The 14,510-nt window shown below is 38.6% G+C and overlaps 1 protein-coding gene and 1 long non-coding RNA gene across 2 annotated transcripts in view; both read right to left on the reverse strand.

The window, feature by feature from the left end:
- The window catches only part of LOC103180430 (inositol polyphosphate-5-phosphatase A), a 203,244-nt gene that overhangs the window by 179,613 nt on the left and 9,121 nt on the right, over nucleotides 1-14,510 (reverse strand). The window lies entirely within an intron of this gene.
- LOC103180427 lies at nucleotides 327-1,357 on the reverse strand. Its single transcript, XR_488106.2, has 2 exons — nucleotides 1,238-1,357; nucleotides 327-535 (listed from the first exon to the last, which is right to left on the reverse strand). It is a non-coding gene; the product is annotated as an uncharacterized LOC103180427 (long non-coding RNA).

The following is a 14,510-nucleotide window of genomic DNA, read 5'->3' on the forward strand; positions in this document are numbered from 1 at the left end:
AGGGTAATAACAGTGCAGAACGCAGCACAGGTCTGAGGTTTCATTGATTTAAGCTCAGTGTTCCTAAGAACCGAGAAAGTTATTCTGTGAGAAACTGGTACAAGGAACCTATCTATCTTCAAGCCCAAACCAATGCAATGTGCCTCATTTTTTTTCCTACAACAGTCGATTCCTCTGTATTTGACATTTTTATACGTTAACCTTCTCTGTGTATTTTCCTGTGATCACCCAGCCACCAAGTTTTGAAACAATGAACTGGTAGGTAATTATTTAAGGTACTTAAACTCTGTGAAGGAATGTGAATGGAAGATCTTCATTTCCTTTCATAATATCAGCTTACATCCTTTATTAAGCTCCTTTTACATCCTGTTATCTAGACGCACTTCCCTTTCCAGACATCTTCTGTTCCAAATTTTCTCAACTTCTCAATCTTTACCAGGCCCCTGTCAGGGTCTGTGTTCGCTCTGCTGGCTTGCTTTCTGGGCTTTTCCCTGCTGCTCCTTATGTATGCAGGCTTCTCGTCTGCTTCTAATAGCTGTGCAAATTTAAACATAAATTAAAAATAAATGATCTAACATGGCAGCACACTCTCCCTCAGCCATCACAGCAGTACAGGGTGTGGAAACACACTGATAGATTATGGCGGAGATGCATAAACCAGCTCATCCTATTCTCTAGTGTGATTAGAATCAATCAATCTTTGACATAGCAGTAAAGCCAATCATCCAGCGATAAGCACAGTGGAATTAGTGAATCTAAAGTGAAAGTAGCAGCCAGAACATTGCTAAATTGTTAAACCATATTTATATAAGCACCTTTAGTATAACTATCAAGTATGTGCAGTTCCAATTGACATTTGGATTGTAAGCTTCTTGATTTATTTTTCAAAGTAAAACTAAAAATGTCAAATAGACTTTTGCACAAACTCAATTTTTGTGTGCAGCTCTGTTAGGGGGCCATTTGCTCCATACGGACAGGTTGTACATTATAATGCCACAACACCACCGCTTAAGTAAAAACCCTAAGTCTGTAAACAAAGCCTATAATGCAGGTGTACATATTTGACCGTAACTCATTTGTGAAGCACAATACTGCTGAAAAACTGAATGTGCTAATCTCACTCCATCACTCAGTCCCTTCGCTACATATTTCTATTATTCTTAATAAGAACTTGAATGTCCTTTTAAAAAAAGTCTCCCTTCTTTTAGATTTTTCATTAATAAACTGTTCCACTCACCATTCCCTCTGCCACAAAGACTGCAAAAACAATCTCAACCTGTACTGTTCTCTGAAGTAATTAAAACATTGGAAATGCAGTCCATTCCACATTGTGATAATTCTCTATGGGCTTATAGTCCTCGGGAGGTTAAGCACTGAATATTTGGACTCGGTCAGTCAAGTGCTGCATATTTACACGCAGGCAGTCACCCTGCCAAAGAATTGTGGGATAAAAATAACAGCAACTGAAAGGAAATGAGTAAACAGAGAAATGGAAAGAAAATTGTGGTAAATAGTCAGGACTCTGGAAAACACATTACAGTCAGAACATATTTTTAAATGACCAGAAATAGTTGAGTAATTGATGTCAAAAAGGCAGGCATCTGGTATAAAGCTCCAGTGTTATTTACCTTTGAGGGCGTCAGAATCTATCTGAAGACCTAAGACTTTGTTTGTGTTACATGATTTGGTTGCTGAGGTTTAGTCAGTTATGTAAAGTATGATATTTACATTGTGGCACAATATGTTTTAAGCAGCAATTGTATAATTCAAATCTTCCAAATCAAAACAATCAAACAAAGAAGGCAATCCCAGAAATTTTTTCCTAATTATCAACTATCAGGGGAGGAGGAGAAACAAATACTAAAGAGGCAGTCCTGGCAGTTTACAGTAGCTTCATATCAGATGAGCTCTCCACTTTGCACTTCCTCTTTTATTATTTAAAAAGCAGGAAGATATTTTTTGTCTGCACATAAAGCCATGTTATTAAATCAGCAGTAGACTCCTATCCTCAGTAAGGCAAAAATCAAGAAAATGAAAACATCTATTATTGCTAAAGTACTTCACAAATGGGAAAAACAGCAATATTTAGCCTTTTAGATGTCAGTCTGTCTGTGTTGGTAGCATTCACTGAGTCAGAAGGTTGTAAGTTCAACACCCGTATCAGAGGATTTGAGTTCAGCTTGGCTGGCACTCCATTGCAGTGCAGGGCAGGAGCCCTATTGTTGTCGTTCGGACGAAACATTAAACTGAACCTCATGGCACTATTCCAAAAGAGGAGTTTCTCCCGATGTCCCGGCCAATAATTACCCAGGTAAAAACCTGCTCATTCGCTTGGAAATGGCTGTTTGTATGACAACGCTATGCACAAATTGCCTGTCGCATTCACTTACAAATACACAGTCACACCTTTACAGAAAACTCGATTAAGTATTTTGAAACATTTCAATGGGATGTGGTACTATATCAAATGCAAGGATTATTATTATTCAGTTAATCTTTGATAGGATTCGGGACTGAACAACTAACCTAAAATGTTTTAAATAGCCGACATCAAAAATATTTTAAAAACCTTTCTAATGATAAGTTCCAAATCTTAACAGAATAATTTCTCCTAAGCCATGCACAGTTATAATGATACTAATAATCATTGCATCTGATACAGCACCTTTCACATTGAGAGAATGTCTCAATAAGAGTGCTTCTCAGGAGTTACTGTAAAGTGTAGTGCATTTGAATGTAGTGGATGCTCTAGAAAGTTCCTTACAGGGATGTGAGGAACAGGGTAGTGGATTCAGACTACAGTAGTTGGAGTACTCAATTTCAGCATCACCCTTGTTACAGCACTCATTATCTGCTTACATAGTTTATATACCTCGTAACAAAATGTTTCGACAAGAATGTAATTTCTCACATCAGTCCGTGTGAAAGAACAGCTCGGTGGCAACTTCTCATCCTTTCACACGTCCACGTTCCAGTTCAGGGGCTGCTAATTCCTGTAGCCGCTTTACAAGGACATATACATTAGGATTTTAAACCATGGATAAAAGCAGACAAAGTAGACCTTCCCTCTCAATCAACAAATCAATCTCATTTGAAACTGAAAGCACTTTAAATGATGAGGTTTCTGGAACATCCTGCGAAGTCAACATACACCCAACATACACCCAATGCTGAATTGAATATTCGATGCTCTGAACATTAAGGAAGAAATAAATAGGAGGCATTCCATGCATAATCAGAGGTAGTTTGGCTCATTGGAATTCGACCCACAAATCAAATCTCAGTTTACATTCAGGCGAGCGGGTTTGAGGTGAAGGCCTTTAAGAACAATGCGACTTCAGTTGTCAAAGGGAGGGGCACATGTTTCATATTTCACCCATTCCTTCACAACAATCAGCTGGAACATATTTATTTACGTAAATCCTTCCTCATTCTGGATTAAAGTTTGTAAAGTGTTGATACCGCAGCTACTTTCCATTTTCCCCTTGTACAGTATTTACAATCGTGTATGCGGTCTTTCAGTGCTGAAGTGTGGAGCAGCATCAGCAATGGAAATAAACAAGCCATTGGTTTTAGAGGGAGGTTCATTCCTTCAGCAACATGTACCCAGATACTATTGTACCTAGAAGCCACCAAATTCATTCTTACAGAATGACCAACCACTGCATTACTTCAAATAAAAATATTAATTAACATAGACCCTGCCGTTTAAATAGTGCAGTGAATACAACATCAATATGGCAAACATGCTGCTACCGTCACGAGTATTTAAAAGTGATTGTGCCTGAAACACAGTGATAGTTCCTGTTTCCATCAGCGCAAGAGGAAAACTACTAAAATAGTGAATTTGTCAATCGGTACTTTGCGGCATTTCATGGTTAATTGAAGCTACATGGCAAATTAAAGTGTTATTGCTATATGGGATGTGTTGACATAAACATATGCATTCCAAGCCTTTCCCTGATCCTTTTTTGCTTTACTTTCTTCAAATGTCGCACTAACTAAAAGGGTCGGCAGGCATGTTACTCTGCCGGCAAACATACAACCAGCATCTATGAGGTGCCCAAAAGAGTTCCAGATTTACTCAATTGCCCTTTGATATTCCTGCCTGACTTCTGACGAAACCAATTACAAATAAGAACTCACTGTGCAGATAATCATGAGCACGTCCCCAGCACTCTACTGTGCTCTTCCTACATTTTCGATGAAGGATAACTCAAGGTCATTTACAGACCTGATAAAAGAGAAATGTTCACAACAATATTTATTTTAAACCATATATTTAGCAGTTCCAAGAAGGAAGGTTTCCTCAAGGCCTGCCTAAATTTAACTCTGTGTAAGCTGCGAAAAGGAGCTCAATTTCTTTCTGTTGACTATAAATAACAGAATTGAAAAAGGGCAGAATAAAAACACATTTTATTCAGGGTTTCCACAAGTCAGTGGAAGGAGACTTAACTCCCGACTCCTGCTTTCCTGCGCTAAAGATGCGGTGGTAGTAAAAGTGAAACAAATGGTAGCCTCAACAAAATGGTTGCCACTAACTCAATGCCTCCTGGTTCTTCCTGTGGCGTTCTGGAGATCACTTAGCAGCACAATGGCACCAGCATTTACTTTGGGGATTTTTTGCCCTCACTCTCTCCAACTCCATCCTGGAGTCATTTCACCTTGCCCCTCCCTTCACTTCCTTCAAATATGTTTCGCTTGTTGCTTGCAGGTTAAAATAAAGTTATTACATTTATACAAAAACATTTTTGAATCCTTGCATCTTCGCCACCAAGCGTCCACACAAACAGATAAGGCATCCAGTGTTGCTTTCCAATATTCTTTTTTAAAAAGTGTTTGAAAACAAGAGAAAATGTTTCTTTGGGCACACTGCCAAAATACGCTGTGTGGAATATTTTTAGATCCAAGTAGCACTGCTCCTCTGAAAGTATGTTGTAGTCTCAATCGCTGACTGATAAGCGCAATACAGTAAAATCTAATCTGGATACGAGGTTGCCAATGTTATTAAGTTTGAATTTATTAAAATGACACAGATGAGCTTAAAGACTAATATTTCTAAGAAAATACTGAGCCTTAAAAATCTTCCTTCCTGGACCTTAAAAAAAACTTTGCCTAGCTTTCTATAACAGCTGCTTTAAATGCCAACTAAAATGCAGTCTTCCTTTCAATATCCTTTATTCTCTGATTTTATTCTTTGTCAGACTTACATTGATTAGTCCAAAGATCAAAGTTATTTTTACGATTAAAGGACCAACTATTCTTTTGGGGATATCTGCGGAAATAATGTTGCGCCAACTCTTGGGAACTCCATTCCAATGCCACCAACTTCCCTTAGGTTGATTTGAGACTTTTCTGGTTTCCCTCGAGAATTGCTATTTGCTACTCATTGTAACTTGATAAGTATATAATTGGTGCAGTCAGTGAGTACAATAAAATAGCTGGGTCTATAATTTAGTGATTTCTAAAGGGATTAGTTACTATTAACACTGGTTGTTAATTTTTTGACTATCTTCTGAGCGTGGTTTTCTTCGATCCCATCTAATCCCCAGTGACAGGAACCATTGGCATACACTTGTATGTATTTTTTGCAAGGTCCAAAGGGGCATGGAAAGGTAATTTATACACAAAACCTTACAGGGTTCACAATGAAAACAAATTATATTGTTGACAGCTGTTGCAAATATCTGTTGTCTCAAAGACAATGTTGGGAATTCAAATTTATAAATACAGGTAAGTGTAAGTCATAAACAAAATGCAAGCAAAGTGATGATCACTTCAGGAAACATCAATTCTGTGAACTGATTGAATTCTTAATTCAGTTCAAAGAACAAATAGCTTTATCAGGTAGTGGAGCTATTTGTCTAGTCCAGAAAATTTCAATAAACACCAGAAAAATCGAACAGCAACTCATTTTAATTGACTTCCTTAAGGATCAGAAAATGTAATAAGAATCTTTTTTAGAAATAAAAATCTGAAACTGTATTCAGTAATTGTATAAATAAACACAAAATGGCAGGGAAATGATCCTTTCAGAAATATAGAAGATTATTAGCAACTATTGATGCTTTTTCCCCCCTTGCTTGAAGTGTTTCCATAGCTGAGAAACTTAAGTCCGTGGACAAGTATAGCATTGTAATTCATTTGTGAAGTAATCATGCGCACCTCAGTGACTGAATCCCAGCGACTGTATTTTTGTGGGCGAACCCAGCAGCCAGGTTGCACACGGCAATGTCCCATACACAGCCGTGAAGTAAATGACCAATCTTACTTGATGGTTTGTTGGCCAAGACACTGGGAGAAACTTCCCTCTCTTTTCGAATAGAGCCATGGGATCAAGCTACAATGCATCATACCCCCAGCATTACATTGAAGCTTCAGCCTAGACAAACAATGGACAGCCTAATCCAATGGTTTTAGTTGCTGGCCGGTGAGATTATTTACCCCAATGGCAGCCATTCTGATCGTTCCAATTACCCACTCTTGTACCTTCCAATTACTTGTATTTTAAAAAAACTTTTCACAAACAAAGATTCTATTTTAAACATTATTTTGTGCACTTACACAGCTAAAGCTAAGCCTGCACCTGGGCTGTACTCCAGTTGTGTGTTTACATAACACTTGAGTGAATTCAGAAAAGTCATTTGCGTGTTTTTGCTTCCCCTATTTCACGGCAGACTGCATGTCCTTTTTTTTTCTTTCTGCCACCAGAACTTTCCTTTCCCTCTGGCATTAAATCGGCTGACTATAATCTCCAATAAATATTGGTATTGCATTGTCTTAATACTTGCAGTACTAATTACCTGTGGCAGTGAGTATAACCGTTTAGTGAAGGAGGCAAGCTCGTAAGACCCACTCACTCAGTTTCCAATTCATAGGCCATGGACTACAAGCAGTTTTCTACACAACTACTGCAGTCACAGGAAATACAGTACACAACAATCTAGTAAAGTGTAGAATACTTTAGCCAGAAAAAAAGCGCCCACAAGTATGCCCAATCCTAATCCCTGCAAGTTTACTTTCTTACGGGGTGGGGTGTGCTATTATAGCAGCATATGTTTGTTTAGTTCAATCATGTGGTTCTTCACTTCTATGGCTTTTACAAATTATTTGGATCTGAACTTCTCTCTTCCTTCTGGTTTTGAATAGGTTGAAACAACTTATAGCAGGGCTACAATGAGACCCAAGGCCAGCTAACTAACACAACAAGGATAACCTCATTAATATGAAGGAGAAGGAAGCATTCAAAGCCCTAGCCTCCCACAACCCTTTTGCTGTCACCCCTTTGCAAAGAGGGTTAGTTTGTTAAGATCGAGAAGGCAAACTGAGGAGTCGAGACGATAATCACAGTGAGGGATTAATATGCTCTGATGACTGGTCAAACCTCTTGGTGCCAATGAATTAAAAAACAGCTCTGCTGATTTTACACCAATACTGAGGCCACCAATCTGGACACTACATCTTCTCTTCCATAATCACAGGACTATGTGATGGAGAGTATTGGCTTCCTGGGAAGTTAGGAATCTGTGCGTGCTCCAATTTTAAACCTACACAAAGTATTTTTATGCACTTGAAAAATAATGTTTTCTAGTGCTGATTTGCATTTTAGGAATTATGGCAAAAAATCAAGAGCAACAACCAGAACAAATTGCATTATATAGCGCCTTTCACGTTGGGCTATTATATTATTGGATCTTGCTGCTCAACATACTTTTCACAAGGAATATAAACCGCTGATTAAATGTGGTTCTGTACCATAGATTCATTCAATTTTTTTTTAAAAAGCCAACACTGGCTTTGTAAACTAAACCATGTAGAATTGGGTGCACGTACACACACAGTTGCACTTTGAAGGTGACATTGCACATAAAACAATAGCGCTCTGAGAGGAGTGTTCACATACATACTGTCACTCAGGGCGAGAGTACACACATACACTTTCATTTAGAGTGGAACTGCTTCTAAGATAAATATTTCCCCTTTTTCTCATCCCTCTAAAGCACTGACCATATCTGGCTCGGAGAGTATTCAGATTCCAGGACACCACTCTGCCACTTTATTCCAGCCACAAAAAAATGCTTGACAATGACTCTGGATGACTTTCTGTTTTTCTACCTGTTCCTTAGATCAATACTATAAACTGCAGCGAATTACAGCCAGGAACTCACGGTGTGAGGTAGTCTGCTGGTGTTTCCCTGCATTGTGCCAAGTTTCACTTCATTAACCTAATTCCTTATACAAAGGTTACTAGTATATGCTACTGCTCTGTGAATCTACTCTGCATTTCTTACAACTTCAGGTGGTCAATGAGATTGTTGTCAGTGGTCAGTGGTCAGCAAGAGTATTATATCACAAAGGCAAAACAAAATTGCATACTCTTTCTAACCAGAACAATTAGATTAAGAAAGCCTAGATTATAACAATGTAACTATACAAAAAATGTATAATAATGTGCCGAGAATGTCAAAAGAATCCTTAACGTAGCAAATAATTTAATCCTCTCCCACAGAGAAATAAAGTTGGGCAGACTCTCAGAAAACGCAGTTAAAAATAGGGCAGAAGGTTACAAGGATAAGGATAGACGAGGACAATCAAATGCTTCACAGAACCGGATGATTCATCACCGCTGAGGCCATGGTGAGTTAGCTGTGGAATCTCCTGATCAGAGTTTAATAATATGGGTTGTAAGATTAAGACACTCAGAGGGAAACTGGTTGCCCTGGCTGATGAAGTCAGAGTTGTAAAATTAGACTAATATCCTGCAGGGTTGCTCGATAATCTTCAGGGATAAGGAGACACTTTGCAGAACTTTAACCTTTCCAGCTTGAACCTAACTGTGGCTGACTAATTCATTGGGGACTTTGATTGGGTTGGGCTTGGAGACCTGTAACTCAGTGGTTAGAGCACTCGCCTCGCAAGCGAGAGACCCGGTTTCGATTCCCGGCAGGGCAAAATGTTGGGCAAGTTTCCTTACTCCACACGCCTCTATTTACCTAGCAGTAAGAAGAAACCCGGTTGTTAGTCAATTGGCGGAATCGCTGAACCGTCAGAGGTTCCATCAGTCGGATTAAATGTGAAATCACAATCCTGTCTGCCTGTTCAAGTCGACATTAAAGATGCCATAAAACTATGAAAAGAGAAGGGAGTTTCCTGCTATCTTGATTAACATCCCTCCCTGTAAATTGGTTATGGCTGTGCGAAGGACCTTATTTTGTGCAAGTTGGCTGCAGCTTTATCTACAAATACACATATTTATGAAGTGCTCTTAAGATATTTCATCATTATAGACACTATGCCAAATGTTAGGGTTACTATTAAAAGTTTTCTCTATTTTTCTGTTTGCGTTATCAGTTCTCACTCTGACCATCTCTCACTGCATGTGATGAACTCTATTGCATCTGGCTGCCTTCCTACAGCTGCAAAGCTGATATTAAGAGCTGGGTGGGGGGAGGGGGGGGAGAAATCAAATTTTCAAACTTGATCCCATTATACGAATATGGTTACATATTCAGGAAATTTAAAAAAAGTCTCACAACTAGCCCTGAAAATCAGGGACAACAATGTCAGAGTAGCTAAATAAATACCATTTGATATAATTCCTTGAAAGGATTTTAAAGGAAGATTTGAATAATAAGGCTTTTAATATGAGGGAACAGTCTGCCAACTCAAACTGTAAACATGATCTTCCCTCAAGTTAACAACATTGCTTCAACACTTAAAACAATCCAGAAGTCTCAGGGTTCTGATAGGCATCTCCACGACATGCACCAGGAAGTATTTCTTTGCACAGTGCGTAATCAATGGAACATGGAAAGTGGAACAGTAGAATGTGTTTTCAAATAGATCCTTGAGACTAGGACATCAGACTAATCTAAGGAACAGCTTGATCATGTAACTTGATGATCATATGGTTGGTATAACATTAGTAAATAATATTCCTTTTTTTCCTCTCTTGGGATGAGATCAAATGGGATGAATAGCCTTCTTCATCCAACCTGTCTTGTGATCTTACAAGAAATGCCTAAAGCTAAACCATATTTTGCGTCCTTGTGAAAGCCAGTATATTGTTAACCAGTGACATTTCTTTTTTATCATGAGAACACAGGATAGTGGAATTTTGGGGCTGGAGGGGAGATGCAAGGTCCCAGCAACTCTCCAGTTGTGTTACTGAAGAAGCAGGTGGCTGGGAACATAATGTGCCTTTTAATAGTCATATTGGAGAGTTGTGAAGATCAGGAAGAGAGAAGAATGCGAGAGACCAAAAAGAAGGAAATAGGAAAAAAATTTGTAAACCACTAAAACATTATTTCATTACAATCTAAAATGCATCCTTATCATATCATGCGACATATGCAGAGACTATTTAAGTAAATAACTGAGTAAGTGTTCTTGATGTGCAGCCTAAATACTCCAAAATGCCTTACGAAAGCAGCAATAGAAGAGGGGAGTAGTGCACCAAAAATAATAGCAAATAATGCTTACATTTGATGAGGTGCATTTCACGTCGAAAGGACGCCTCCAAAACACTTCACAGGATATACTGTAAAGCGTAGTGACTGTGTATTTTGTAAGCAAATTTGCCCACAACAATATTCAACAAGCAGACTTGAAGTGAAGAACAATTTTATTTGGGGGATCGGTTGGCCAGGACACTGGGAGAAACTCCCTTCTCTTTTTGAATAGTGCCATGGGATCTTTAAGATCCACCTGAAAAGGCAGATGAGGCCGTAGTTAAAGTCTGAACATTTCTACAGAGACAACCTATGTGGCCAAATTTCAATACATACACACATATACAGCTGTGGGATGCACAATGTCTGGGATGCATATAGTCCTGAATAACAATCCATCATTCTGAAAATGAAAGAGAAAAGCCAGCCTTGTGACCGAGAGGTATGGAAAAAAACATGTCATGCAGATTGAAAACAGAACCAAGTCTAAAACCCAAGATTTCAGATTATTAAATTACTCCATTTTTTTTTTCAAATGTTTAACGCCAATTTATTTCTAAGAATCGGGTGAAATATACTCATCAAAAAAAATATTTTAATCCGAAAGATCACTTAAAGACTCCAAAGTGACCGTTTTCAGTACATGATAAAGCTGCAGTGCACCACAGCGTTTAAAATGTACAAATACGGCCATGGAACACAGCTCTCCATTGTTTGGCAATGTATCAAATGTCGAGAAGCTAAGCTTTTTTTTCCATTTGCATTATCGTTTTGCTGAATTCTCCAAATGTGGCAAATGTCACACATTTTGTCCTGGCTGTTCTAAGCTCACAGATGTCCCACCTCTTTCATCAGCTATTTAACCACCCCAGCCCACCACCACTACTTGACTGGTTAATAATCACAGAAGTATGTGTTACAACATTTATTTATAGAGGGAGTTAAAACAGCATTTTTAAATCTTGATTTTCTTGACCACAGAACAATGTGCTGAATATGATCTGTCCTGCTGTGGGTTGATATCTTGGAATAAACTAAATTTGGTTGCACAGTGCACAGTCACGCAAATGATGGAAATAATTTTGCAGCTCACATTCATCGCTGTTCCATGTCATAGAAAACAATGATTAGACACAAGTCAATGATGCAATGTCTGAGTCGTTTGATTTCAAAAATACCACAGCTGGTATCTTTAATGCTTAATGTTTCCTTGTTGGAGGATCAAGCAGGGCCATTTCTGGTAGCATTAGCTTTGCATATCCACAAAGAGCAATACGACAAAGTTATTATGCATCTCTTTATTGGCTGTGTAAATGGATTACATAATTTAACTGTTTATAGGCACAAACCAAATGGAAATTGTAATTCTACAAAACGGTGCTCACTGGACCATTCAAAAAGGCAAGAAATATATGCTATGGTGTATTTACCAATTCCCTGTATGTCCTATATCTTTTTTTCTCTTAAAGCACCTCTAAAATCTGAGTTTCCCTGAAGAGTTTCCCCTTCAGCCGTCTCCAGTTTTTTCAATGTTTGGAGACGTGGCACATACCTCACATCCAGCGCATGCCAAGATTCAATCAGGTGAGTAATGGACAAAGTGGTTCGACTTAAGAAAGGAATCAGGAAGGGTAACTTGTTCATATACACGTATACACTGTTAAGACAGGTACACCACCCAATTTTGATTTAGATTCAAATGATTACACTCTGGGGTCTTGAAAGGTAGAGAAACATTATAAGAAATGTTAGCATGGATGTTCCTTGATGAAAGTTAAGCAAAATGTCTAGGAAAAAAAAACCGTTCAGCAGAAGATCACAGACCTTACAAACTATTAACTGAAACCTGGGAAAAGCAGAGAAAGGGAGAGACAGAGAACCACCATCGATGTTTTGAAAGCACCCATAACCAGCTATGAGAGTCAGACTCTCAACAAAAGCACATTAAAGATGAAAAACTTTTGAGTCCTCCAAACGGCATTTTAGATCACCTTTCCCTTTCGGAAGCAGCACTTAATTGTCATCTGCCTTTAGCCTTGACTGAAAACTGCAACACCATCCATTAATCCAAAATGTCTAATCAGAATTATAAATGTCAGGGCATATCACTTCTACCTATGTTGAAACTCAATGTTGGCCCTGGTTAACAGAGTGATTTGCTGAAGCAGGGAACTGCATGACTTATGCAGTACTGTTACTCGAGGGCCTATTTTCAAATTGGGTTAAATACATGTACAATTTGCAGGTTGGCACACCTATGTGCAAACACATGGTTCAGAAGGAATTATAGACAACCTTAATTATGTAATAAAAAAGTAATGAGAAGGTTATCAGGTAAACCTATAATCGTTTACATTGGTTAATTACACAATTACTTGGCCAAGTTTGAACTTGCACATAGTTACTCTAAACAGCAATATTTCCTAAATTATGTTTATCAGCAGCAAATACCAACAGACCTGCATGTCTACCTGCCGGTTGGAAAACTCCTCAAATGGGTGTTATGCCCACAAGAAGGATGTTATCAGCAGCTTGAGTGAGGGGCAATGAAGGGTTTGATGTCTGTGACCACTTCCAATACTTGTCGAGCGGACGCCTTCGAGAGTGAAACAAAAGTCACAGCAAATAAAGGAAAGACGAATACAACTCGATTCAGTGATAAACGGTTTTGTAGATTAACAGGACTGAAGATGACTCTGGACAGTGTTTTAAACAGATGACTATTTATTGCACATTTTTAAACTACTTTTAAAGAGTATGGTTAGCCTCTTCTACCACTTGAGGATCTGAATTGTTCCCAGCGCTCAATAAAAGGCTCATTGTACTTTTATGTCCCTCACTAAAGAACATGAGTTTAAGTTTTGACATTTCAAGCATTTTTATGCTCTTTAAATTAATCAAAATTGAACAGTCCTGGCACTATCTGTTCTTGGCTGGTGGTGGAGGAGTTTCACTGGTGCACTAGAGTTTGAAAACATATCCTATTTACCCTCTAGATCCTGTCAGAGTGGAGACACACACCCACCAGATTGGGCTATTTTAAGTTATGAGTTACAGGATTGAAGTTTTTTTAAAAAAACAATGTCCCGTTTGCTCATTTAAATTTCACAGACCAACCTCTGCCAATCCTGCTGCATGTGTAATCCTGCTGTGTGTGTGATATGCACAAGTAGAAAGAGTCAGCACTAGCAGTTAGTGAGGAAGGGGAGAAAAGTGACAAAATAGAAGTAATCCAGGGGGCACTTTCTGCCAGGACCTCTCCTTTCCTGAGAGGAAGGGTCTGCTCACTGACTGTGTGGCTGAGATCAGAAACTCACTGTAAGGGGATTCACATCATCTGCCTTTCAAATTACAGGTCCACCGCTTCTCATTGACATCTCTTTATAATTTGTAATTACTGCAGTTTGCCATCTTACCGTAGACAGCACTGACTTGTACATAACTGCAGCTTCTCCTAACTATGGAATCAGCTTGTACAATATCAAGAAGGACAGATATTGTTATATAACTTAAAACGTACACAGGTAAGCATTCAATAAGCACTCTAATCCAGCAGGGCCAAACCTCTCGCAGATCAGCTAGTCATTGATACGAGACTCAGCCCATCAAAACTGCCACTGCTAAAAGATGTAGAATGAGCCTGTCTGTATATAATAAAAAATAATCCTTGCATTTGATATAGTACCTTATCACATCTCAAAGTGCCTCACAGAATATACTGTAAAGTGAATTGACTGTATGTGTGTGTATTGTGAGGGGGGCGGGCAGAAAGAAAGAGAAAGAATACAGAAATTGTCTATTCCCCTTCCTTTATTTAACATTGCAACCCTGGCAGCCAGCTACTGTCTGAAGTGGAAGCTGAATGAGATGTGTACAATGCGCATTTGCAGATGGTACAGTGACACGTCAGATCAAATTAGTGGCAATATTCCCCCTTCTGTTTTTGCCTGTTTCAAAACAAGTAAAAATCTACCATCACATTCCTCCATTGCTCGCTCACTGTTATGGTTCAAAACCATGCACCATGAAAGTCTTTTTCTATGTTGTACAAAATTAATA

The sequence above is a fragment of the Callorhinchus milii genome, unplaced genomic scaffold, assembly GCF_018977255.1.
Source record: "Callorhinchus milii isolate IMCB2004 unplaced genomic scaffold, IMCB_Cmil_1.0 Scaffold7, whole genome shotgun sequence".
NCBI classification, from domain to species: Eukaryota; Metazoa; Chordata; class Chondrichthyes; order Chimaeriformes; family Callorhinchidae; genus Callorhinchus; species Callorhinchus milii.